This window comes from Narcine bancroftii, chromosome 10, assembly GCF_036971445.1.
Source record: "Narcine bancroftii isolate sNarBan1 chromosome 10, sNarBan1.hap1, whole genome shotgun sequence".
NCBI classification, from domain to species: Eukaryota; Metazoa; Chordata; class Chondrichthyes; order Torpediniformes; family Narcinidae; genus Narcine; species Narcine bancroftii.
In genome coordinates, this window is record NC_091478.1 from 106,453,877 (window position 1) to 106,459,032 (window position 5,156).

The window sequence follows — 5,156 nt, forward strand, 5'->3', positions numbered from 1 at the left end:
CTCCTTCCTGATGGTAGCAGAGTGAACAGGGCATGGCCTGGGTGGTGGGGGTCCTTGAGGATAGAGGCTGATTTCTTAAGACATCGTCTTTTGTAGATGTCCTCAATGGAGTGAATACCGATGCCCATGATGGCACTGGCCAAGTTAGCATCTTTCTGGTGTTTTTTCCTGTCTTGTGCATTGGCATGTCCATACCAGACAGTGATGCAACCAGATAGAATGCTCTCCACAGTCCACCTGTAGGAATTTTTGAGTCTCCTCAAACTTCTGGTGAGCCTTTTGCCATTTTTTTGCCAGAGAACATTTTGCTCAGCACTTTATAGCTTAATAGAATACCGTGGCATTTACTTCTATAACAATCTCAAAAAATACCAATGACCATAACCACCGAACAAAAAAAGTTAGAAACGATGGAGTAGAAAAAGATAACTATGCTAGATTTCAAGTATAAACTTACAGGTCCAGCGAGGAATTCGGAATGTTAAGATTTAATAGAAGTGAGATGGTCGACAGCACTGAGAAAACTTTGCTGTAACTGGGCTACTCGTGCGCAAGTTCATCTCCCTTCCAGAGGAAAAATGCATTTACCTTGGAATCAGTGAAGTATAGTTCCACTGGATCAGTTCCTGCAATGGAAAATTGAAATTGGATTGACTTGTATTCAATGCAGTTTGCAAGAACAAGATTCATCTCATAGAAACACAAGATTCTGTGTGGAGGATCGTTGTCGATCCTCTATCCAGATCTTGGTGTGAGATCCCAATCAGCAGTTTACTCTCCTGAGGTATAAAAGAATCAGACTTCTCTTTATTTAATACACAGGCCTGTGGGAGGTCCATCACCTCCATAAAGGATCAAGGGCCTCCCTGGGTTTAAATTCTCCAATGCTATGTGACATTAACCATTCTCAAAACAGTCAACGTCTTGCCATCAAGCATCATCCTATCAGCATTGAGCTCTGCGATAACCATCTACATGATGCACCATTTTGTGGACCTTTCAACCAGATGTGTCCCTCTCCTCCAAGTTATTTTTAGTTTTGATTCCCCTCATTCATGTAAATCACATGATTCTAGAGAGAAATGAGACTGTTGGAAATTTATCAAGTCAAGTCATTGTTACCAGATAACACACATTCCAGAGCCTCTCGCTGTCCTTGGTCAGGGCTGATGGAATTTCAATTTGGCTGTCATTGCTAGGCAACACACATCCCAAGGCCCCCTCTCAATCCTTAGTTATTTGCAACTGTCCCAGCATAAGTATTAAACAAGTTGTATTTATGTATTAATATTCTGGTTAATTAATTAATTTGATGCATTATTCAACACCAATCTAAACTAGAAAGGCCCTTACTTCTACATCTGTACGGCTTTGCCAAATCCGGTTTGAGGTGCTGATGAATTTAGAACTGGGCATAAACTGGAAGCAGTCAGTCATTTCATACAGAATTAACATTCAAGATTGTAAATCTTTGATTTAAAAAAAAACGAGTTCATATGGTCACTCAAGATGACTTTTTTTTTAAAAATTACTAACTAACTTGGACATTACATTTTTGAAAGTCTAAAATGCATTTGGAGGGAATGCAGAACAGACTTAATAGAATAGAACTACTTGGAGAGAATATAGAAACTGCAGTTCTATTCACAGCAAGTTAGAAAATTTAACTGAAGTTTTCATGATAGCATTGAAATTATCTACTCCCACTGGTTGGTGGGGAGTGGAGGGGGCGGTGGATTCAGGGCTAAAAATGACAGCCAGTCATTCCAGAAGTGACTGCTTTAATTACCCCTTTCTCAGTCACACTGTTCTCTGCACCTTTTATTTTCTCTGCCTGTTTTACTTAAGTAGGAGTCGACCTGCTGGGATAACATGCAAAATAGATTTTTCACTCTCTCATGACAATAATGTATATGACAATAAAAAAAATCAATTCAATTTGCATTGAATTTTACATTAGCCACAATTGGATGTGCCTTGCTTTCCTTGTTTAATAAATTAAAGCAGGACCATGAATTTGTTTTATGGATATTTGATATATAGCTGCATCCAAAATTAAATTGCATCTTAGTTTTAACTTGGCAGCAAAAGGAAGATAAATATTGGTTTTCCATACTAGAGTATTTAATGCTATGCTATCAGTAAAGGTGCAAACTCAACACTTTCCAATAAACATTAAACAAAGTGAGACATGAAGTAAAACATGTAGAAACTGGTACTCTTGTGTAATAGTGTACTTAAAGGAAAACATTTAAGACATTTCCAAAAGATTGTTCTCTTTCACCAGCCACAGTTTACATGTAAATATTTATAAATGAGCAGTAAAGTAAAACTGAAAATTAATCCACCACTAGACAAAATTCTCAATTTAAATTATTCATCTTGTACATTGAAAATCCAACTGATTGGAAAGAGTATTGTGACAGATTATGTTGTGTTTGTATCGTATACAGATATGATTTTGGAAGATAAATTGGGGCAGGTTTTTTTAGTGTAGGTCACATACAAACATTTCAAAACAGATCTCATTTAAAATACTGGAGCTCTGCTCAAGCCAGACAGGGCGCCCCTGAGAACTTTTGCAAAAACTTTGAATAGTGCCCAAGGAACTTCGCTAATTGTTGCTTTGAAAAGCAACAGATGAAAGAACTCAGAGGAGTAGGTTCAGACCCGCAGGCTGTCTGGGAGTGCTGCTTGCTGTTCTAAGAGGGTCATCTGATTTTGCAAGCAGAGCGGGAGTCAAGCAGGCTTTTCTTTGAGGGAGAGAGAGAGAGAGAGAGAGAGAGAGAGAGAGAGAGAGAGAGAGAAAGAGAGAGATCAGTTCTGCAGTTTTACAGTTCAGCAGCTGGAACAGGACATGCTGGCAAGCTTGTGGAAAACCCCATTTGGAAGACGGGTTGTGAGTGCTTAGTTCAGCCTGGTCAAAGCCCTTGTGGTTCATACAAGAGGAGAGGACTGGCTGCCTAATGTTTCACTTGAAATAAGGGAAACAAAAGGAACTCTGTGGTGACCTGAAAGAAAGAGGTTATCATCTGGAAAACCCTGACGGGGAAAGTTTCTTTGGCAAGACACTGGAGTGGCTGATTAAAAGGAATCAGTTTTTTGTGTGTCTATCGTACAACAAATCTCTCTCTGAAAACCGACAAGAACCTTCCTGAGCGGTAACCATTTACCTTTCAAGCACCAAAGCCTGGTTAACTTTATAAATGTTAAATTCTCTGCACAGTATAAGAATTGCCTGCAACCAGTGAACTTGGAAGAATGAGAAGTGAGTTTGGACTGTGAATCAAAGAACTTTTCTGAACTTACACACACATTACATACACGTGCACTTAGCATTAGAAGGGAGTTAGGTTAGTTAATTAATAGTGATAAGTTAAAGTATGATTCTGTTTTCATGTTTAAAGATAACTAAAAGCAACTTTTATTTAAGTAACCATTTGTCTTGGTGAATATCTATTGCTGCTGGGTTTTGGGGTCCTCTGGGCTCATAACAGTATCTCCAAGATCATTTAGTGATCTATGGTTAAACCTGTTGCAAGAACCAAAACTTGGTTTGTTAGATGAAGCTATAAATCTATCCAGCGCATCAAAGTAAAAATGTAAGGGCCCTATTAACAAATACTATAGATCAAAGAATCGCAGCCAGACCAGTCAGTTTCTAAACCAGTTTCATGTAGAATCTTTGCTGCTAATTCAAGTGTAGGATTCTATTAAATACATAGTTCATTTCCAAACAGAAATTCTGTCAAATATTTGGCTTTGGACAGAGTAAGACTCTACTCTTTTCTACTTGCTGAGGTCCTACCCATTTCCAGTATTGTGAAGGATGGACCTAGTCTCACTGTCATGTAATGTTCCATTCTGTTGGACTTTGTCACATGGCCTGTCCTTTGCAGAAAAGTTACTTCAGATTACAAGTCCATCAGGCAGTGGTCAGCACAGCATGTCCTACAGGGCTGATTCTGTGGGATGATTTCCCATGGAGTCTGTCAACACCATTTGGCAGAATGCCCTATTAAAATAACTCACTCACAAACACCATGACCTCGCCTGTTTGGCAGTGATAAAGGGCCCATCCCATCGAATCCTCCCTGCACAGCAAGAATCTCAAACTCAACACATTGCACTCGAGTAAATAAAAATCTGGACTAACTCAGAGGATTGCGCAGCATTAGTGGGATAAAAGGAATGGTCAATGTTTTGGGTTGGATCCCTTCATCATTTATTTTTCTCCCACTAATGTTGTTCCTCCATCAGATTATTTTCAGCTCCAGACTCCAGCAACTGCAGCCTCTCGTGTCTGCACACTGTCCTCAAGGTGGCTCCGGTGAGGAGACAATCACCCACCTCTCTATGAACTGTGTCTTTGCAAAGGTCTGGAAAAAGGTGCAAGGTTCCTTGTGGAGGTTGGTCTTAAGCAGTGGCAAGATGGCGGACTCTCTGATCTAGGGCCGTTCCCAGGGATGTCTGCCAAAACAATCATTAAGTGTTGCTGGAAGATCATCAGCTCAGTGAAAGCACATGAGTCTGCCCAATATTTGTTAGTCTTCAGTCCATCAATTTTACTGAAGAGAATGTTGCCAAATTGCACATTTCAAACTTTAGGAGAGCAAGTTGGTCAATGCAAAACCTTAGACTGCAATCCAAGATCCATGGGGCTAGGTTCCATGTAACAGCCCCACAAAAGCTTGCCCAAAACCTTGGTGATGTATCTTTGCCTCCTTTGGACACTGCGTGACCTGGTGAGTTCCTCCAGCATCTCTGTTTCTAGTACAATTACAGTGTCTTCAAGTTTCACCCCACTATCAAGGTGTGAGGTTCAGAGGCTGCAAGGTGTGTCCTTTGGGTATAGTGCATTATGAATGGGTAGATATGACATTATGACCATAAAACCATATGAGAGTTTACAGCACGGAAACAGGCCATATCGGCCCTTTGAGTCTGTGCCAGTTCACATGAACCACTCCACAAGTTTCCCCCTCCCACACTCCGCCCATATCCTTTCAACCCCCTCATATCCATGTATGCATCCAACCTTCTCTTAAATTACAGAAAGAACCCTGCTGCAACTATCTCCTCTGGAAGATCATTCCATTCTGCCACCCTATATTGTCCATTAATCAAGTCTATATCTAAGATTTTAAAAAACCCAC

General features: G+C 40.2%; 1 protein-coding gene across 2 annotated transcripts in view; it reads right to left on the reverse strand.

Annotated features, from left to right (window-relative positions):
• klhl36 (kelch-like family member 36) overlaps positions 1-5,156 on the reverse strand; it is a 149,617-nt gene that overhangs the window by 141,076 nt on the left and 3,385 nt on the right. For both annotated transcript variants that reach the window (XM_069902181.1, XM_069902180.1), the window contains exon 2: positions 589-626. The gene's annotated coding sequence lies outside the window, so the exon portion shown is untranslated. The remainder of the gene's footprint in view (positions 1-588; positions 627-5,156) is intronic.